Source organism: Ambystoma mexicanum, chromosome 10 (assembly GCF_040938575.1).
Source record: "Ambystoma mexicanum isolate Mex_15411 chromosome 10, UKY_AmexF1_1, whole genome shotgun sequence".
Lineage (NCBI taxonomy): Eukaryota > Metazoa > Chordata > Amphibia > Caudata > Ambystomatidae > Ambystoma > Ambystoma mexicanum.
This window is the reverse complement of record NC_090932.1, coordinates 714,315,087-714,338,859: the sequence shown is the minus strand read 5'-3', so window position 1 is coordinate 714,338,859 and position 23,773 is coordinate 714,315,087.

Below are 23,773 nucleotides of genomic sequence, written 5' to 3'. Positions count from 1 at the left end.
ATGAATGGTTTGATTTTGCAAAGGGTGGTGATTTAGAGTCAGGACACTCTTCAATTGTACACCCTACAGCACTAGCAGGACTATGTTCTGTATCTCTCTTTGTCTACACAGAAAAGTGCTCTCCTTCCTCCCAACATGCCTTATGAGCCGGCGGGCCTGACAAGTTATTCAAGAGAATTCTAAATTAGCAAGTTTTCCACAGTGACCAATATGGTTTGGCAACATTTGGCAACATTTTACAGTGCCTGACATGTAAGTGCCTAATCCCCAGCCCCATTGAAGTAAAAGATTAAGCCCACGTGTTGGAAAGTCTACTGACTTCTTCCGAACATTCTCCCCTCCTACTGATTCCACCAAGAGAGCTTAGCTGTCTATGTCCCATACAGCCAGCGACTTCATACTTATCTCTATGTACTCCAGCTTTCCAACTTGCCAACTGGGGAAGTAGAGAGAATTTCCAACACAAAGTTCTTTTTAGAGGCCTTTTACGTGGGAATATGTCTATTTGTTTTATTTATTTATTTACTTATATCATTTATAGAATGCCCAAACCCTGGGGTACCACAGCGTTTTGTATGATAAGGCAGGCAAAGAAATAAGAAGGTGCAGTGATACATTTAGTACAGCACGGGTATTCATACTTGTCAAAGAGCCAGGCTTTAACAAGCTTTTTGAAAGCCCAAAATGAATATTAATTTCTGATGTTAGCAGAGAGAGTGTTCCAGAGATTTGATGTGGGGACCCTAAAAGTACCGCCTCCTCCCCTTTCGGTCTTGTGCGAGGGGTGACCAAGAGGATACTGGAGCTAGATCTTAGGGAATGCACTGGATGTTTCTGAGGTATACTGTCATCGAGGTAGGTGGGTGCCTCTTTGTAGATGCACTTGTGGGCAAGGGTCAGAGTTTTAAAGTCAATCTGTACTTTGATCGGTAACTAGTGTACATTGTGTCTTGTTGCAGAGATGTAGTCTGACCGATTTAGACCAAGGGCAGCTCCCAAGACTTTATTTTGTAGAAGCTTGAGTTTGACCAAATTAGTAGCTGATGTGCCAATAAGAAGCTTATTACATTAATCCAGTTTGGAAAGGGTCAGGGCTCAAGTGAGCGTGAGGCATTTACTTGGTGTCCGGAATTGTCTGCTCCGAGATATAAGCCAGGATGTGTAGGCCGTGGCAGATGATAGGGCATTGAGGTGCCTGGTCATTGTCAGCTCTGCTTCGAGGTAGACCACCAGGGTTGTAACTTGTTTCCGTACTGGGATGGAGGTGCCGTCGATGCAGAATGCGGTGAACGAAGGATCAAGGTTTTTTAGCCAGAAGTAGGAGCTCAAAATAAGTAGCTTTTTTTTCATCGTTAAGGCATAGGTTATGTTTTTCCATCCTGTCGGATGCCTGACATATTACTGACTACCTCAGCCGGACTGGGTCTACCCCTGTTGTGAATTCTTTAAGTTTTTTCCACAGGCATTTCCCAAAAGAGGAAACCATGCTCACCTTTCACTCACCTGCACCACTACTTTCCTCCTACAATGCACAAACATATACATGTTAGACTAATATTTAATCATGAATGCTGTCAGAAAATTATTAATTAAATTTCATTCTCTTAGGCAATCTGCTCTTCATATAAGCCTCTCTGAGTTGTTATACTGCATTTAAATAAGAAGACAAGGCAGCTAATTTTCGTTGGGGGCATAACGTGAATGAAAGGTGTAAAAGCCTTGAGTAAGGCTTTAATGCCTTTCATTCATGTCACACCCCGTATTCAAGCATTGGTATGGTGCAAAGGAGGGTGAAATGCAACTTGTATTTCTGCTGCTCCCTTCCTCTCCGGCCTTACAAATTCTCCAGCATCTGCTCGGCATGGATTTTCATGCTGGCGCAAATGCTGGAGATCCCTATGCAATAGCATAAAGCGGGCAGACCCCATTAGGATCCATTGTACATGCTCTCTGCCATGCAGGGAGCGTGTCAAATTACAATAAAATCTTCCCAGCATGCAGGCATGTCAGGGAGGCATTCTTAAATTGGAAACAATGCTTACCATGCATGTTAATCAGTGTTCCCAGTTGAAATTACAAATATTTTGTGGCAGGGGCACGCACTTTAATGTGTAAAAGTAACAGGTCCATGCTGCTAAATTATTAATTTAAAGAAAATGACATTTGAAGAATTCAATGTGCGTTGAATAGAAAGAAACTGTTTGTCCAGGCACAAATAGATTTCATTCAGTCACAATTTGGTTGAATATTTACTTGGAGCTCAGGTTTGTTCCCAGTTGAAATTATGAATATTTGGTGGCGGGGGCACTGTAAGGAAGGTATGGTATCAACAGTGAGACAGACAAAAGTGACCACAGTTCAAGAGTGTTTATACAACTGCAAAAAGGGTTACCTAATCGTAAATGTACATATGGTGGCAAGCTACGACCATCAAATACTAATAACGCAGTACTAGTGGTGCCTTGCCAAAATAAAAGGGCCTATAGTAACAAATCTATTGCCAGTCCTTACTTCTAAATACAAATACAGTGGGAAACAATGTTATGCAAAAAGAAATATGTGTTCAAGAAATTATATGTCAGGATGTTCAGCCTGTTGGCCCTCCTTACCCACATTTTCAGCATGGGACAAGGCAGTAAACTTGGGTTTAGCAGAGTCTCTGGCACGAGGGTGCAGTTCAAATATTAGCATCACAGCCTTCTGTGCCCAAGTCCCTTTTCCTTTCAAAGTCTCTTCTTTCAGAGGGCCTGATGCGACAAACAAACAATATGTTATATTCCTCTTAGGATTTTATACATAGTCTATTTATCAGGTGATTCACTATTCACCTCGGATCCCCCTCAGCCATGCTCAGATCCCCTTTGGACACAATGGTCAACTTTTTGGGTGTATTCTTCTGCACCCCTGATCCTCTTCTGCTGGCCTCAGATCCACTTCAATTCAATATTCTCGATTTCTCTGGTGATTTTTTATTCACCCCGGAACGCTCTCTGCTGGGCTCTGATCCCTTTAACACAATGCTTGTTGGATTTCCACGTATCCGATTTCTCGGCTAATTCACGGTTCACCATGGATCCCGCTCAGCCGGGCTCAGATCCTTATCTACACACTGTTAAATGAGTCTCCCACAGCCGGACTCAACCAATTTTAATTCATTTAACACAATGCTTGCTTTGCAGTATCAATATCGAAGACTTTTGATTGTGCACAGGATTTTACTTGACCCGTTTCAGGACCAATTTGTTGAACCGTTATTTGCCAATCTTTCACCTTTCTTATCTCTCAGTTGGGTGACCTACAGAGACTTTCAAATGAGCACCGACGCAATGCTGGACGACCATGCCAAGGGAATCCTCTCTCGGTTTCAAAGTTCAATCACTTCTTCTCAGGAGGATAGCTCAGGGGCAACACTCTTGCCTTGGAAGCAAGATGATGCGGACTAACACAGGTTCGATCCACGGGTCGGCACTTAGAAACCTCTGAGTATTAAGTGCATTATAAATAACCAATTACAATTACTCATCTTTTGTCAACTTCACTCGCATTGGTTATCACACGCATTTCATACAATGTTTGTTTCAGCGCTTGCCATACAATGTTGCCGTTTGCAACTTTGGCTTCAACACAGACTGCTCTGGTATTAGTCTTCCCAACTCACCGGCTGTGTTGAGTTCACTGGCGCTGCTTTGTTGTTTGGAGCCATGGACAGTACCACGGTGGCAAGCGATTCTCCCCACCTTGATTATTGACGCAGGAGAGTCCCAGGTCTTCCGACACACAATGCAGGATTCTTCCGCCTGGTTTCCTGGCCTTATGCTTTCTGTTCTCGAGGGTCCGAGAAAGTAACAGTTCCTCATCGAAAAAGGCCAAGGACACTTCCCTCCTTACGATCCCCTTCTCTTTTGATGTCTTTCTTCTCATGTTAAACTGCCATATTGGGACTGCTGCTTCCTTGTTTGCTCGGAGTGTGCTCTTGTGCTCTGCCTTTGTCCATGTGGGGAAGTGTAATGGAAGTCAGGTGTGTATGATGGTCAGTAATTGCCTGACCCTGACTAACTGTTGTATTGTGACATTCAGGTATACGGCTTGGGTGTTAATCCGTTTTCTCGTAAATCGAGCTGTCTATAAGAATTTTTTGTGTTGTGAAGTGGGTTTGAGTTCCTAAATATCCTACCTGATAGGATGGGGTCAAGAAGTTATAGGGAAGGGGATACCGCGTCTCACCAACTGGTGTACTACTCCCACTCCCCCAAGACCCCTCACCAAGCCCATCCTCCCGCACTGGTCCACCCCCAGGAACTGGATCCAAAAGAGATGGCTTTCTTTAAAAAGTGTAAATGTAATGGCTCTCCGCCACCAAATTACTTGGAGCTGAAGTTTGGTACACCACTATCCAAATCCACCCTCTTTTCAGGGCCTACAACACTAAAAGACTTCACCAATGGAATAGTGCAGAATAAAAGTTAAAAGCATAACAGAACATACACTAGAAAAATCCTAAATAAAAAAGCACAATTCTGACTCTTATGAGTATGACCAAGACACTAGATAGGTTGTCACAGCAAATGTGGAAGGACGGATAGACAGAAACTGCAGTTTATAGAGTAGAAGGAAAACATAGATATAGGGCCTCATTACACGGTAGGCGGTAAGGGTTTACCGGTACCGGTATTTTACCGGTACCGGTAAACCCTTACCGCCTTACTACGAGGTCCCTTTGCGGGTTGGAGAATTTAACGCCTGCTTTTTGCAGGCGTTAAAAACCAACCCGCAAAGGGACAAGGGAGCTAATTACGGTACCGCAATTTGCGGTGCCGTAATTAGCACCTTCCCCATCCCCATTATGCCCTATGGGGCAAAAATGGGAATGGGGAAGGGCAATGGGGGAAGTGGGAATTACCGCCCCACCAGCCTTGGAATAGGGCGGTAATTCCCCTTTCCACCAAGGCAGTGCCGGTATTTTACCGGCATGGACCAAGGTGCTAATAGCAGCTTGGTCCACCGCCGTCCGTGTAATGAGGCCCATAGTCCTTAAAAACAGCTTATCTGTAGGGTCAGATGTTGTCCTTAATTTTCTTGTTAAAAAATCATCACACTTCTATTGTGACCTGCAAAATATGAACCTATTCTAAAGTAGTTTCACAGAAGAATAAAGTTGGATCAGCCTTCTGTTGATCTGGGAACCCTTGTTGCAACTTTAAAAGGTTGGGAGTAAGGCAGAGAATGGGGCATGAAGGGGGAATAACACATACCTGTGCTGATCAACTGACCCTTTTTCATTTCAAATGCTAAAGAGCTGTAAGCATTTTGGGAAACGTTACCAACCTCCTCTTCCATTTAATTGTGAGGAGGATTTTGAATGCCAGTTAGTCTAGTTCAGGTTCTAGATTGAAACAAGGGGTTGCCCGGGAGTTGATTCATGCTTAAACATAGTTCTTCAAGTATTATTGGGAAAGAGACGGAAGATGCAGCATGAATGATTGTAGGGTATTTCAATGCAACAGAAATTAAGACAACCCCAGTAGATCCACAATCCCCTGTGACAACAACAGTATGATGTGTGTATCTCCTACCTTGACAGCAGAGGATGGTTAGTAGATTATGCACAGGTTTCTGGCCCAGTGCTGCTCCATAACAATTGATGTTCTTCCCCTTCCTTCCTTGCGACAACAAAGGATCTATCACATGTAATATGGCGTTGGCTCCAAACTAACATACTTTGTCAGTTACACATGTAAAGATGCAAAGTTACAGACTGCTGGGGCATGCCTGTGCACATCTGGACTCGCCACCTTTCTGGGGCCTAGACAATGGCAGTCAAAACTAACATTTTCTCAGATTATTTTCAAATTCTGGCAGTTTTCTGAATCTAAAAATTAAACTTTGTATCGATTTACCTTTTGCTGTTTTCGAGCCTTGGAAGTGTCATTTCTACTCTCCAAGCAACATTTGGAAAGTGGACACGAACAATTGCTCTTGTTATAGATCACTACCTTATATCATGGATCTGAGGCACTCAGTGTTCAAATGTATTCCTCAAATCTGTCCTAGCGGACAGATTTCAGGAGGCCACCCTAGTTAGAGTAAACAGGGGAACTCCGAGAGGTTAATCTCGGGAAGCCTGGAGAGTGGTCAAGGCTTAGTCTCAAGAGAGGTGAGTGTGGTCAGGGGTCCACAATGAGTCCACACAGGGAAATAAACAATGATTCTACTTAGACAGGTAAGTACAAAAATACTATATTATAGTTCCAAAACACACTAGAAAAATAAATCCGGCAGTAATATTATAACACAACACTCTGAATGTAAAACATATATACAGTCACCTTTGGTTGTAGAAATGCACACAATTCACCAATACACCTGAATGGGAAGGTAAGCAGTTATGCAATGAGAGAACCAATCCACCAGAAGCGCTCACTTTATGAGTCCAATCCCTAACTTCAATGGGGTTTTGTGGTCAAAAGTCGCAAAGTTCCTTTAGGAGAGATGGCAGGTAGAGTTCTTATGGTGAGGAGAAATGTTCCAAAAGCTTTCACAAGGATTTTACAGGTAAGATCATTTTTTTATCAGTTAGAACAGACATTTTAAAAAACATTTAAAAAGCGAAAGAATGGAATACATCCAAATTCTTCACACACTTTTAGAATGGAGGAGATGGGAGCAGCTCTAAATATTGTGATTACTCACTGCACTTACTCTGATATTCCCAAGTAACTTTGAAAGTCGGATGGAAGTCTCTGGAGGTAGGTTTTCCCACCATTGGATCTAGTAGAAGATACCCAGGAGCTGCAGGTTCAAGAAATATTCCGGTCAGGTCCATGAGCTGAGTGCAACCATTTTCTGAAGAAGAAATGGAGCATGCACTGATGCAGGTCTCTTCAGGACACTGTACCAGATGGGAGATGGCTGGTTCCAGTGACAGTCACCACACACGGATGAAAGCAGTCATCTCTCCAGTTACAAACAAATACTGACTTCGAGGACAGGATCCCGTAATGCTGAGAAGATGAAATTTGTCAGGAAGACAACTTGTAGGACTAGCTGACGAACACTGAGGTTCCAGACAATAATGCAAAACGGCGATGCTTCTGACACGGTAGCCCAATTCAGAACTGGTCAGTCCATCAGGTGATCCAGTGACACTATTGAAGGCTCCAGGCTGCAGGATTGTGAGAAGGCATCAGGACTGGTTGGTCCCACCAGTCCAATGGACATAGCACCAATGAGGGTCTTCTGAGATCAGGTAGTCCAGCAGGGCTTCACCGGGACGGTTTCAGGAAAGGTCACCAGGCCTCTTCAGAAGTCATCCTTGGGTCTTCAGTTGGCTGCATAGTTATGCAGAATACTTGGCTCCATTTCTGATCCTCAGGAATGGATGCAGGACTTCTCAGGAGGATAGCTCAGGGGCAATGTGCTTGCCTTGGAAGCAAGATGACACAGAGCACCACAGGTTCGATCCTCGGGTCTGCGCTTAGAAGCCTCTGGGTATTAAGCATGTTATAAATAACCTATCATATCATGTCATATCATATCTTCTTATCCTAAATTCAAGTGAGTGATCAAACTCAGCAAGGATCTGCACCACTCACCTAACCAGAAGTGATCCAATCAGGGAAAACTGTGGGTTTGACTCATGCATGCACAAAAGACTCACTAGCACCAGTTTGTGGATTGGGACCAGACGGGTCCACACACAAATGGCATGCACTAACCAGCAAAAGCAGCAGCTTTCCTGAGCAAACATATTGGGGATTTCCTGACCTGAGAAGGCAGGAAGAAAGCCAAAGAACAAAATGGCCAAAGAACAAGCGAACAATCTTGTAGCACCATCTTAGAACGCTAGCCACCTTTAGTAGCTAAACAGTGAACGCGAATGTGCATACTAAAAATATAGCAAAAATGGTAAAAAGGGTTCTGCTGCCACCAGATTGTTTTTAGGCACATTAGAAAGTAAAATAAAATCTCTTTGTTAGAAGTCTAGGGTGATACAATAGTATCACCATTGCACTGCATTAAAAAATGGTGTGCACAATATGAAAGAGTTACCCAAACAGGTAAAAAGTACAAGACTACAGTCTGAAGGACTAGTCAGTTTCCCCATGACAAATGAGCAGAAAGGCCAGGGAAGTGAACCTGAAGGCTTCACTTCTCTGTAAAAAGTCAGGACAAGGTCAGACACACCAGCAAAAGGTTTGGGGATACATAGAATATGGAAGGAAAGTTGCCTAAAAGAGAAAACTTTTCTAACACTCTGGTAGAACAAATGAACAGTGGATTAATTTGATTTGTGGTACAGTACATTTACATGGAAAGCTATTTGTGTGTTTGACTGAGGGCACTAACAATGTCTTAGAAAGTACATGCACCACAGCTACAAAATAAAGTGTGTTTATTTACTTGTACTGCACCATTAGAAAACAGAGAGAGTTCCCTATATACCAAAAACAATAAACAAGTGGGGGCATTACAATCCTAACACTCAGATCCCTGCAGGATAAATGCTACGGTCACGTGACCATCTGGCAATGGCAAAGACAAATGCTATTGATAATCATCCCAAAGGATCAAAAGTGTGGTGTAGTTTTACTTGCACGTCACGCCATAGACTGACATGTATCTTGCTGTTTTAACTGCTTAACTCTTTAAGTGCTAAGGGAGAATGGCCTCATCACGAGTTGGGGGTTATCCCTGGCGGTAATATCGCTGGGGCTATTATTGTTACAGCCAAACCCCCAGGTGCTTTTAGCACTGGATCATGGGTTTGGCAGAACGGTAAGTCCCCATTGGGCCTATTCGGGAATTCCTCATTCCCCATTGGGCCCAATGGGGAATGTTCAGCGGTAATTGTGCCGAAAATTGGCAAAATAGCGGCGTATTTGCCCCCAGCTCAGAGCCGGGGTAAATCCACCAAGCCCGTGATTTGGCAGACCCTTAAATGCGACAGTCACAGATTTAAAGCCACATTTAAGGGTTACCGCCAAACTCGTGATGAGGCCCATATCTTCATCATGAATTCCATAAGGAATCATTATAGGCTCTGTCCATTGTATTAGAAATAAACGTGGCACCGTGCTTTGAAAACATTCTGCCTGTCATAGATTTCAAGTCGCCTAGTGGTCAAGATTCCCAATGCCAATGACTACTTTAAACATTCCTGCAAACGCATTTACAAGATATTTTTATACAAGTCTATATGATAAAAAATGAACAACTGTTTCAAACCCATTTCAATGTATCTCCGAATCAGGCTGTACAATCCTATGAGAGGTGTGTAATGCTGTGATATTAGCTGAGGGACAACAGTTGCCACAAGGGGGGGCAATGCAATTTAACTCATAGATGTGTGGGAACTGCAGGTTTGAAATGATTTTGCCCTAAGTATACTAGTATTTAAATTATACATAATGTTTCTAGGTTAATATGTACCAGTGAGGTGTTAAATTAGTGTTGGTACCAGAGCCTGCTTTTTTTCCTTTCATAAATGCTATGCACTTTTTACCTTTCAATTGATTTTATTCTCCAAATTATATACCAAATTGTCCCATGGGTTTCTGGAATATATGGGTGCTAACAATGAAAAATGTGCATAGTTTTAATGCAAACTTTGTAAATGGCCTTTATAATAGCTTGTGTAATGTAATAGTATTCGCAACCAGTACATTTAATTTGTAGCTCATAAACCCTTTTTTCATTGAACCCCAAGGGTCTAGCTATAAAAGTAAGATTTCATTTAGTATATAATGTGGCTTAAATTAGCTTTGAAGCAATAAGAGTAGCATGCAGCTCAGAGAGATAAAGTTGAAATTATGACTTCATGACATTTCCCATAGTCAAAATTAATCATGAATTATGTTTTAAAAATAATTGACAAAACTAAGTTTAGAATAGATGTCCTCCTAATCTACACTTGTATTATTTCAAAAAGGGAATTTCACTGATAATACATGCAACAGCGTGGCATACTCGTTCGGTGGCGATAGATTATTTGGATGGTCACAGTGAATTGGTTTACACTTAATTTAAAATCTTGGTGAATTCCTTACTTCACAATTGAGTTGTGTACATATAGGAAGGTATGTTTCAAGACCTATACGTATAAACGTATATCAATGGCAGATAAGTGACTTGAATATAACACAACCACTGGCAAAGCCACCAAATTTAGCTTTTGTTTAGGTTTGAGATAGGCATTTGTTAGGCACTGATTAAAGGTAGTATCTGGCCATAGGATAGCAACCATTGAACAATGGTATGATTACCTGTTCATACGATGACAGTAGCTTGAAAATGTCTATCGATTGCCTCAGGCTAATACTAATGCTGTTTTCAGTGCATGGAAGGGATATACATCAAGCCGCTGAAGGCACACACTTGATTATGCACATTTTATGAAGCCCGTAGCCATTTACAGCTGCACTTAATCCATTAACCATCGGCAGACTGCATAGAAAAAGCACTGGCAGGACAACTTTTGATGCTACTTCTTGATAGAGTGAGCTCAAAGAGAACGTAGTAGGGTGAGTTATGGGCAGGGAGGGGCAGGTATAGGGTGGAATAGCCATAGGGATTAGCATGGCCATGGACAGTCAATGGATGGGTAAATACCCAAACAACACCCACAAGCTGTGTCTTCCTTCTCACATGTGCCCTCCCCCTAACTGTTTTCTATGCAGTAGTTGTGGCTTATCAGTGATGCAATAGCACCGCCTAATAGCCCAAATAAAAATGTCATGGTGGATATCTTCGTAAAAGAGCTCATGAGTTAGATCTGAAGTCTCTGTCAGAGCATTAAAGTAATTGTGGTTTTTGCACACATAGGCCCTCATTACAAGTCAGGCTATTAGCACCATGGTCCATGCCGGATTCCGCCATGGTGGATGGCGGAATTACCGCCCCATTCTAAGGTGAGTGGGGCGGTAATTTCCCATTCACCATTTGCCCTTCCCCATTCTCATTTTTACCCCATAGGGCATAATGGGGAAGGCGCTAATTACGGCACCGTAAATTATGGCGCCGTAATTAGCACCAAGGTCGCTTAGCGCCTTGGACTTTAACGCCTGCAAAAAGCAGGCGTTAAAATGTGAATCAGGCGTTAAGGGTTAACGGCGCCAACGGCACCGTTAAATCCTTAACGCCTGACTTGTAATGAGGGCCATAGGCTATTAAGCCACACCTTCTGTGTCACTTGGACCGCTGCACAATATACATGTTCTATGGGATGTATCCCAATGAGAAGAGTCCACAACCACATCATAGCCGACTGTACTCTTCACAGTGGAGAAATACCCATTTGCATATCAGTTTGGTCCCACCCACATGGAGAGTTCAGAAACAAAATGCTAAACAATTCTCCTCTGAACAAGAGTACCATTGTATCCAGTAATTTTATCTTAAACATTACAGAGTTTTAAATCTCAGAGTGGACCATAATACTGAAAAACACTGCAAACATTAATTAAATAAATAAAGTGTAGTGGGAGAAAGGGTTAAAATGAGTGGGGATAGGGTTGATGTGGTATTATAAGGGTAACAAAACAGGGGGCTTGGTGCATGGAGGAACGAACTCAAAATTAAAAAAAGAAAATGTGGTGTTTTTCTGTATTTTGTCCGCAATGAAATATACCTCTCTGTAATTGTGGTCGGTAAGATCACATATAATCGAGTGCCATCAGCAACTCCAGGCACTTGTTTCAGCTTTGTTTGGCCTCATCAGTGAGGAGAAACAGATCCTCTCAATGGGACAGTGAACAAGGAGTCCACGTCTGGATTATAGGAGAGAAAGCTGTACGGTACGATCCGAATAGAAGGTGCTAGGGTCCTAATGAACTTAATGATATGGGAGGATGCTTACTCCAAACCCATAGACCACCCGTAAGGGCCTATAATATATGATAAACTGTGAAAAATGGTCTGGGCCTTGGAAATCAGGACTCTACCCAAAAGCCATCTCATGATCCAATATGGTAAATTCATTTATTCCATTGAACAAGATATACACATGTTTTAGATTGTTTTACTGTCCCATAGAAATTTCTTCTGCCAACACATGTTTCGACCCTTCTAAATCATCCTCAAGGCTGGCATTGGACATATATTTATCATATTACAAAAAAACCAAAAAACAATGTGGCACATATTTGGGCAGCAGGTATGAAGACAAAACAAATTGAATTGCATTTTGCCAACTATTTTTAAGTGACATATATAATTCAAAAAAATCAAATAACATCATCATGAATACATACCCATTGGAAAAATGTCACAAGAGAGGTATTGTAGGAAAGGGCAAAAGAAAACAAAAACATAGGTATTTATATTAAATGCTATTGCATTGTATCTCTGAGATTAGTTGGTGGAACACCCATATTCCAGAAAAATCCAGATTGTGTGTCATTAACGTATGTAAATGTTCATCAAACTTTGGTGAAAAGGAAGCCCCATATTTGCCAAGCCCAGCCTGAGAATGCTGGAAAATAGGTATCAAACAGTGAGTAAGTCCCGATACACCATGTGAAATCTTATTGACATCAAGATAAGAAGAGAATGGAAAGTTGAATAGACAAATGTATTCACCTTAATAAAATGTGCGCACAGATCTCAATATAAATATATACAATATATACTGTTGTGTCCACTCTATTGGATAAGTGTAAATTGCCAACTATGTTAAAACATCACAAATAAGCTCACCCGTTTGGTCCGTGGGATGTATCCCACTCAGGAGGATCTACAGGCACACTTGAACTTACTGAATCCTTCACACAGGCGGGATATCTATTTGCATATCAGTTTGATCAGCACTGAAATGCTAGGTTAATCTCCTCTGAACAAGAGTACCATATGCAACCCCAGATGCATGTTTCAACTTGTTGGGCCTCATCAGTGAAGTGAAGCTGAGCCTATCTAAGTGTAACATTGGTTCTAAGCATTCCTGAGTCAGAGACATCCCATAGAACTGACAATTTCAGCCATGGTTTTTCTCAGTAGAGGTGCTCCCACACTTTCACACTTTTGTAAATAAATAAATATTTTATAGTGCAGCGATCACTGCACTATAGTTAAGGTGAGTGACATGAGCCAAGGAAATACAAAAAATCCATTGCTAATAAAGTTTCACTTGCATGACGGATTTGATGGATATTTGCCAAACAAACATTTTGATGCAGGGCCCCCTAGACTGGAAATTATGGGAAATATTTGTTAAAAAAATGAAATTGTTATTAAGAACACAAAACAATACTGTTTTTGGCCTTCTCCCATTCATTTTTCCACATAGTAAAAGTCCAAAGCATTGACGTAATTTAAAGGACGCATTTGGGGTTATTCCGTTCAGTCATTTTTAAAATATTTGATGGGGAAGGGTTGCCCCCTTTTCCAAAAACTAAAGCTGTATCTCCAATGGTGCTTTTCGCACAGAGGCCTTTCAGAAATGAAAAGGCGCTGTTTTTCTTTTTTGCTTGATGCAAGCGATTATTAAGATGATATGGAGCTGTTTTATAGGTGAAAATAGGATCTGTAGGTGGCTTTGAGTCTGCGGTAGTTTTTGGTGTCCACGGCCACCAATTGAATGATTGGTTGTTCAGGGCAAGTTTTTGTTATTTGCAGGTGTATTGTACGTACTTGTTATAAGGTTTAGTTATTTTGTTGTGGTTGTGACCAGTGGATTGATTTTATAGGGGAATGGCCATAGGCCACGGCCCCAAAAATCTGGCCACTGGCCACAACCATTATAGTTATATGTGTATAGTAAGTATAGGTAGTGTAGGAGGAGTAGAAATTATGTAGTATTTAGGATTGTAGTATAATTGAGGATCGTGCTTATGGAATATGTATTTGTTTACAGTTGGCACGGTTACTTAGTTGTATAAAGTTGTAAAGCTGGAATCTCTGGTTCCTTTGCTGTGGAAAAAACTGTATAATTTGTTAAGCAGGATATTTAAAAAGGTTTAATAGCATACCATTTTACATACACATTTACTTTTCTGACCCTCATAAACTGTACATTCTATCTACTATTTTTCGAACAACATTAGTGTGTGGTACACTGTTGTTGTATTGACTTTAATACTCATTGGGTCATAGGGAAAAAATATCCAGAGAGGATAAGAAAAACACCAGAGGTATGTCAGTGTAAGTGTGATAGTATGTTTGTTTGAAGTGTGTTGTTATTAAGGGAATGCTTAAAGTAGTTAGATACCTTTAATGTATTGTAACTACATTAGACTTTAGAAGACGTTTTGTAGTAACAAGAATTGTGATGACGTATGATATGATATGATATGATATGGCATTTGTAACGCGCCTATACACAGGTGTTTCAAGTGTATTGCAATGAAGGGTATTTTTTAAGTAGTTATATACCTGTTGGCGTATTCTAAGTATCTTGACTTTTAAAGGTACTATTGAAGTATTATGGATGTAGTTGTATACTTGTTAATTCAAAATAGAAAGGTAGAAAGAGAGTATCAACAATTATGCCCTCATGAAACAACCACTGTGGTTCAAATGAAAATCTTTTTATTAAGAATCAATTAGGTTAAAAAATCTCATCAAGTGAGATTACAATACAAAATCATCCATGAAATAACTCTAAAACATGTATACAAATATAACAAGTGACAAAACAGATATTACTGCAATAGAAGACTAGGGGCCTCATTACAACTTGTGCGGAATGGGTTTAACTGCGCCGGTAATGGTGCCGGCGCCATTAAACCCACTCTGCACTATTACGAGGTCCCCTCGCGGGACCGCTCTGGATGTCTGGTTTTTCCAGACGTCCATAGCGGGTTCCGCGAGGGGACCAGGGAGCTAACAATGGGCCCGTTCGTAATGGGCCCGTTGTTAGCTCCCTTCCCATTCCATTGAGCCCTATGAGGGCTCGAATGGGAATGGGGGAAGGACCGGGCCCGGGTTCCCTGAAGGAGGAAATACCAAGCCCTCCATACTCGGAATGGCCCGGTTTTTCCCCATTCAGGGAACCCGGACCCGGACATGATTTTGGAGGCAGCCATGCCCTTATTAAGGGCATGGCTGCCTCCAAAGTCGTAATGAGGCCTCAGATGTTTAAAGTGAATCAATTATTCAAGAGAATTACACATGAAGGAATAAAATCTTCTTGTTGTTGTTCAAACCTAAAGCTAGGTTTCCAAATCAATTTTCAGACTTGGCTCTCATTCAAAAACATAAACTCAACATGTTTCAGTCCTCTCTGTCATTGTGGGACTTACATCAGGTGTGGTCACATCAGAGTAGAGTTACCTACATACAAAATCTTCTATCATTGAAGTATTGTTCTCAAAATGGAGGGTATAACTGGGTACGCCAGTACGGTTGGTCCCCAGGGAAAGTTCACTGTCCAAAGAGTGGACTAGTTTACCAGAGAGTTACTTCTCTTTGCAAAAATTACATTTTGGGAAACAAAATAAAATTGGGTCCATCCAGTTTAAATCAAAGGAGGATTTGAAAGGCGGTGCTTCCAATAAGTTGATAGTGAACACCTATCCAATACCACAAACACACCAGCGTGGTTCAATGCGCTGTCCCGTCAACACATTGTCTGAATCTGTGTCTCATCAACACCCAAGAGTGGCGTTTTACCATCCGTAAGCTACTCGAAAACGTCAGGTAGCAGCACTCGACACTCGTATCGTACGGTGCTTATCTAGATGGTTATTCTAGCTTATGCTAACTGTTTATTGTGTAACACAGAATTAGATTGAATAAAACTGTCTGTATTGACATTTCGTTTGCATTGGGTGTTACCATTGTGTGCGTGGCTGAAAATAATGAACATGAGGAGCGGGGGCTTCGGCAGTGTCCCATGCTCATCCATGTTTGTTATTTTGGGGTTTCTGGTGTGGGGTGCACCTTAAAATTGACAGGGGGACCAAAGATGCTTGGGCCTCCATTTCAAAGAACGTTCAAAACAGAGACCCGAACAATAGCACTGCAGGCAGTTCACCCGGGAGCAGATCGTTCATGAATAAACAACCCAGATCTGCTTTTTGTGCTACAGTTTAGTGACTGCATTTGGGTTGACAGAACATTAAGTAGGCATTTGTTAGATTTGCTGGTAACCCACGTTTTTGGAGTAATGGAGGTGATCCTACATTCAAACCAACCACTTTTTTTTTTACTTAAGGAGCATAGTGCCCTGAAGTGGTTTTGGTACCAATGTGTTATATTATACCTACTATTGTGAAAGTTTTCTTGCCAAGAAATATTTGCTCATGTGTGAAGCTAGTAAGCTTACAGTTATTTTTGGTACCATCCAAATTGTACCTAAGAAGAATTAGTATGACATATTGGTTATGTGAGTTGATTTGTATAAAAGAACAGTTGTCTGAATTGAAAAAAATGCATAATATGCCATGAATTGCATTCTGCAGAAGCTGGTGGAATGGAATGGATTCACAATTTAGTATTGATACATATACAACTCGTTCATTTGGGAAGTGCTCTTGTGAAACATGGTTGCAGAGAGTGCATGTATGCTTTCACATGTATGAAATCTGGAAGAGTTTATTTATAGGGATGCTTCTGGTTTCCAGTACTTGTAGTAAGTAAATGAGGAATTATTGAGGCTCTTCCTGTATATTTATGGTAAGTTTTACCATTCCTGCACAATAGTCCAATTCTTGCCTTATACATAAGACACTGTAAGTGCTGTCAGGATTATTTGTGGCATTTCTATAAAGGACAAGCATTTGCAAACACATCTGGTCTGAGCCGTTCAAGTAAATGTTGTTAACAATTGGTGGCAATTGGAAGAGAAGATTGTTTGTTAAATTTGTATAGCAATGTACTCCAGTTGTTTTACTGTATTTAAATGGACCAGAGAATGGTTTGTCTACATCATTTGAAGGTCCTACTTTTATGGGGGAGAAGAGATATGTATGTCTTTCTTTTCTGATTGGTGTGCAGTTGAGTTTGTAGTGGACAGATTTGTTGTATGTTTAGATTGAGAAAGAGTTGGTTGTAGGTTCTTCAGGGGTATTGATGGGAAATGTGTTAGATTCTGTTTGCATTACTTTTCTTTTGAAAGGTTGTATTTTTTGAGGTACAGAATACATATCTAGATGAGGATGTACAGTCTATGTAGCCTGTTGTATTCTAGGATACAAGAAACGTAGAGCGTTGTCTTTGTTTGCATCAAAGTTAACTAGGAAAAGACCATTGAGTGTACGCCGACTTGAAAGGGGTACATAACTCATACCTTATTTAAAATCAGTGCTGCCAATATCAATCAATGCATGATCTAGGATTAGAGATAGTGATTTGTGAATAGTGATAGCATGTGCAAGAGATAGAGATCAATATTGCTCCATTAACTAAACCTTGTTCTATATCAAGGTTATGTTTTAGAATTACTCTGCTAATTAGGCCCATAGTTAATATTTTCTCCAGTCCAGCTGTGTTGGCGATATATTTTTATATTTAGTGATGCAGTTGCTTACCGATACATAGGGAGTGTCATGTCATGCACTTCTAGTTAGTCTGTGGAGCCGAAATGCAGTATGGGTGGCATTCATTTTTTTAACATTGTCTTGTTGAATTGACTACAGTTTGCAAGGGTTGGCATTAGGGACATGCATTTTAGATTTTGCTGAGGGCTCCCCCAAACTGGAAATTATGAGAAATATTTGTTAAAAAATGAAATTGTTATTAAGAACACAAAACAATGCTGGAGCAGATGTGTTTCGCCCATACAGCTCATGTATTAGTCTAGTATTTAAGATGTGTTTTGCATCTTTTGTAAGCAGACCAGTTCTAATGCTTTTTAAAATGTTAGCATAGGTAAGGTCTGCAGAAATATGCATTTTTTGAGTTCTCTGTAATGAAAATGTTGACAGAGATGTATATTTCCAATGCTGCCAAGTGTGTTGTGGCATTGTTTGTGTGCTAATGGTTTGAAAATAGTTTGACCTTTTACTTGTGTTTACTGTTTTCCTCCAAACAGTTCTTTGCAGTCGGTTTTAGGACTTCTTGCATTCTGGAGTGAATTATAGCCAAAATGAGGCTGGAAACCATGCTTACCTCATGTGTTTGGAGTACTTTCATTTGTTTCAGATTTCTGCATACCTCAGTAGCAGCATTTGTAGTATTCAATTGTATTTTGATATTTTACTGGAATGAGGAGTAGTCGGTATAAAGTTACATCTCCTATGTTGTAGGCAGCTAAACCTGTGGGGGTGGTACAACAGATGAAAGGTTATATTTTGTTAAGGTTTGCAGAAATGTGCTGATCATTTTTATTAACTATGTTTTACCAGAATCAGCTTTGCCACTTAAATACAGGAGCAGAGGTTTATATACTTTTTACAACTACACATTTTACTTTCATGTTTAAAATCATGTTCAATTTCTTCAGTGACTTTTAGATGAATGGTGAGTTGTTCATTTAGCTGTGATTTGAGCACTGACAAGTATTCATCAAATTGTTTATATTGACACATGGTATTTTCTACCTCAGTCATGGCTATGTTTGCTTCATTTAGAATGAGTGGTTCTCCATGTGGTTCTTGAGTTCCTGTTAGGGAAGGTTGACTTCCCTCAGGAGTGTCTTTATCTAGTTGAGCATGAATTTCTTCCACTTGTTGGCATCCATTGTCCAACATGTCTTTGTATTGTTTGAAATCGGCATTTGTTACACTGCTTTCATTTACTTTGAATGCAGTTTTAAATCAGTCAAAGTCACCTAACAATTCTTCTTCTTTTCTCCAAGGTTTAAAAAATTGCAATTGGGATATGAACTACAGTTCTATAGGTTGTGGAGATTCAAAAGATAACCTTATATGATTAATTAGGTTGGGTTTGGTAAGTTTTACTAGACTTCCTTCACAAGTTGAGACTGCATATTTGGCAGTTGTTTCATCTGGTGTGACATTGTTTTTGTTGGAGTAGTTTTGGGATATGTAATTCAAGCACATGTTTTCCAAAGCATTACTTCTGTTTGAGTAGCATGTGTCAATTAAACCAATTTTTAAAATGTCCTGGCTGTTAGGATCATTTGTGGCTATTGTTTATCTCTCTTGGCAGGAATTTAGTACTCTTTTTAAGGATGTAGCTGGACCAAAGTTTACCCAGACAATGTGTTCGGATTTGCCATATAAGGCTTTACCTGTTAAACTGTCTGAAGCATCGTAGCACCTGCATTTTCTATGCCGAAGCAGTACAATTAGGTACAATTATTATGATAGCGTTTTATCAGATGATACGTCATTCCAGCGGTTTTTTAGCTCTGTTTCCTCAGCTTTGGTAAGGTAGGCTTTAACATATCTTGCAACTGCAGTGGAATTGTCTGCAATGTATGGTATGTGTATGTTTGCCTTCCACAAGAAGGCAATGATTGCACTGTAATCATTGATGTACTTGGATGCTTCGTCCCTTTTAATGTTCTACGTATTTTTAGGGGATTCGCCTTTTACGCTGTGTCTAACAGAAGACATGAAACTATTTACTTATCCTTTTTTGCAAACAGGTCTAGGGAAGCCAAAGCAACATTTGGCATAGTACTTACCTTTTTTTTAATATCTATAGCGGCAGTATTTGCCACACTTATGTTTTTGGAATTGTACGATTTGTGTACGTAGGTCACTATCTTTGGTTTCTGGAGGGATATTGCATGTTATGTATTTTTCAACAAACTGTGGAGTCACTGTCATGCCCAAATTTGGGAGCATTATTTATCCACAAAAGCAGGTGGATGCGTGGTGCTGCTCTGGATTGATATTATTTTCTCCAAAAGAAGTGCTGCACTTCTCCAAGCAGAGGGGTAGTTTTATTGCAGATGGAGTGCATCATGGCAATGAAGCGATGGTGAAGGTACCTTAATTCATTGACAGGGTCAAGAGAACAGAATTTTCCTAGTGTTTTTCTATCTATTGCATCTTTATTTTGGTTTGCAGTGCGTAGGAAGCCGTGCAAGTCATCACATGCATACTCTGCACAGTTTAACGTAACAAGCCATGTGGGTGGGCCTAGGTTCCTTAGCATACCACGTACCACAGCATGACCTCAGAACCAGTATTCTTTTGTCCACACATGTTTGCCAACAGATTTGTGATACTTGACTGTAAAACTTCACTTTTGTCTTTTAGGGGCCGATTCATGGAACAAACGTGCGCCGAAAATCTTGGCGCAAGCAGGCGCAAGCGCAAAAAAACAGGCGCACGCGCACGCGTGTGATTCATGGAAGTCGCTGCGCGTGTTTACCTCGGGATGTGCGCCAAACCCGTGCATGGCGCACAAGTCACTGCAACATCCCAAAGGCGTGCGCGACGCGCACAGTGAAAGCGCACAACCTCGGCGCATACTGTTAGGGAGAATTCTCTGTTTAGGCTGAATTTTCTAACCTAGTGAGTCCCCCAGCAGCTTTTCTGGATTTCGGGAGTTTGTTTTTTTCCATCCTGCCAAGAGTGAGACTCTTTTTCTCCACTCTTGGACATGTATGTGTGTAATTCCTTTGAAATGTCAATGTGTTCGATGGGCTATGGGGTCTTTTACTCCATAGGGTCTCATATGTTTTTCTATGTGTGTTACACCGCACCCTACGTGCCGTAACACCGGGGCCCTAGCGGACCTCCACCATAGACTCCATACACGGGTACTGACTACTGTCTCCCCGGGCATGTAAAGTCACCATTGGCTTTACTAGACCTAAATTTACTAACAGAACTAGTACCAACCATCTTATTGTGGACGTACTAGTAGGGGTAATTCGAGTACTCCTGGATCTGTTACTCGAGGGGGCACTGTCCCGTCCCCCCTCGTCGAGTTTTGGCTGGTGGCAGTGGAAACTACTTGTTATGTTCGACCCCGAACATAACCCTATGGGATTCGTCCCATTGTTGGAGATTGATACTTTTTCTCGTTAATCTCTAACGTACCACCGATCTACACATTTATCGGATGGTATTTTCTGCCAGAACTCGGTTTGTAAAATGGCGTCTGTGTTCGTCTCTGTGACTCCTAAACCAAAGGTCGAGCCCTTTGTTCCACTTTTGGCGGGCTCTGTACAGAGACCCTCCAAAGTGGTGCCATTCTGTCTGGGTTACCACAGGGGTGTGGGAGGGGGTTTAGGCACCCTGGACCGAGTTGCCATGCCAACTCCGGTCGCACTCTGGAGTGATTGGCCCAAGTGGTGAGCCTTCCCGCTCACCACTTAGCATGTGTTGATTGACAGCTAGGCTGAATGAATGGGGGTTTTCTGCATAAAAGCAGGGCTTTTGGGACTGGATCTTCAGAAGTCGCCACAGGACCTAAGAATCCGACGAGGGTAACGCTGAGCCGACCTGCACGACGACACCTCCGGTGGAGCCCTGCGGAACCGACTCACCACTTCCCGACGACAGAGGAGATCTCCCTGCCGGAGAGTCTCTTCCCCTGACTGGTGGGAACAACCAGTCCCCTTTGCTTTTTATTCACCTCAGGACGCAGTGGTCGAATTGCCCGTGCAGAGCACTTCGGCAACCGGATAGCCACTACCCCTGTACCGCGACCAAAAGGTGGTGCCTTGACGGAGCAATCCGCGGCTGGTCTCTTCCCTGGTGGTGCACCGGACTTCACTTTTCTTCAACGACGAGATCATCTCTACTCTTGGCAAAGACCCGACGTGCATCCACCAACAGGAACAACTGCCCCCGCCGGAGCTGCCTCTCCACAACAAGGTACCGTGTCCGCCTGGCTTCCCTTTCGATCGGTTCGAGTGAGGTGTCTTAATCCTCTCCGTTTTGTTGGGTCGCCTCCAAGCTTTTCTCATTTATTGTTCTGAACTGGTTCAATCTGCCGATAACAATTTTGCTACAAAGACTTGAATGCATCTCCACTACAGACTTTTTGGGACATCGCGCCTTGCCTCTCTCCGAGTGGGCCTGGCCTCTGAACTTTACGATCTATTGTGGTTCTTGCCTTCTTACCGTACAACTTGCCCGTGAAGTATTGAACTGTGTTGATTTCGTAACCTGCTTATTTTTCTCTCCCGTCCTAACTAATATTAGAGTGTCATCTAGGTTGAGGTATACACCTCTGTCTGTAAATAAGTGGTGCCGGTACAACCTAGACTTGTCGAAATATTGCTAGGGGGATTGATCGTTTCTTCTTCGTAGAGTAATTGTGTTTGATTTGTTTGCCATAGTGTTTTTCATAGATGTTTCGTTATAAATAAATACCTTAATATCTTTACACTAAGCCTCGTTGCGTGTTTGCTTGTCTTGCTGGGAAGAATTGTCCTATTTTGTATACTCCACATACTGCTCAACTCTTCTTGAGGGAAGTCTGACTGCTCAGCCACAGCTACCAAGTGAATCTGTGTGGTACATACTGCTACCAAGTGGGTTCACCGCCAAACACCTGTAGTCCTAAATCTTTTGCAGTGGTCCCAGAGGGAACTGCACAGGTTTCCGCCTAACACATACACCAGAAAGTGGGCGGGACACGGGGCGTAACGCGCGGAATGGGGAACAACGCGCGAAAATAAGGGCGTAACTGGGGATGTACTGCAGGGAAGCAGACGGAACGCCCACACGCACTCGAACCACACGTATTCATGGAATCGAATAGGGCAAAGCCACGCACAGCCAAAGACACGCACAAGCCGAAACACGTCTGCCACACGAAGGCAGGCGGTAGAGTCCCTGCGCATTACAAAAGTGGCAACATACAGCAATTGGGCCTGTGCGAGCGGGGCACGTGTATTTCGGGGGTGCGCGGGAAGTTACACACGCGATTGAGCGGGGCACGTGTATTTCGGGGGTGCGTGGGAAGTTACACACGCGATTGAGCGGGGTACGTGTATTTCGGGGGTGCGCGGAAAGTTACACACGCGATTGAGCGGGGTACGTGTATTTCGGGGGTGCGCGGGAAGTTACACACGCGATTGAGCGGGGTACGTGTATTTCGGGGGTGCGCGGGAAGTTACACACGCGATTGAGCGGGGTACGTGTATCTCGGGGGTGCGCGGGAAGTTACACTCGCGATTGAGCGGGGTACGTGTATTTTGGGGGTGCGCGGGAAGTTACACACGCGATTGAGCGGGGTACGTGTATTTCGGGGGTGCGCGGGAAGTTACACACGTGATCTCATCAGGGTACGTGTATTTCGGGGTGCGGGGGAAGTATCACACGCAACATCAGCAGGGTACGTGTATTCCAGGGGTGCGCGGGAAGTTCCACACCCAATTCCATCAGGGTATGTTTATTACAGGGGTGCGCGGGAAGTTCCACACGCGATCTCATCAGGGTACGTGTATTACAGGGGTGTGCAGGGAGCACCTCGCGTGAATTGCTCGTGTGGGTCCTCCCAGGTGTTCCCTCTACACCCTCCACGGCCCCTGCAGGTGGCTCACACCACAGGGGCCTACCCTGCACATGTCCTGCAGGCACCCCATCTACCATGGCCATGCCCCCCAGCCAACCCACATGTCAACTTGCACTACTGCCCACCAATGCATGTCCCCCTGCACCCCCAGCCACCAGGGGCACCCTCTACCAGGCCCCCACCCATGTCTCCCACCACCCCCCAGCAGTGCAGGGGCACCCTCCACCAGGCCCGCACCCATGTCCAACTCATGTTCCCCACTCCCCCCACCCCCCAGCACTGTGGGGCACCTGCCAGCAGGCCCCCACCCATGTCTCCCACCACCCCCACCCCCCAGCAGTACAGGGTCACCCTCCACCAGGCCCCCACCCATGTCTCCCACCACCCCCACCCCCCAGCAGTCCAGGGGCACGCTCCACCAGGCCCCAACCCATGTCTCCCACCACCCCCA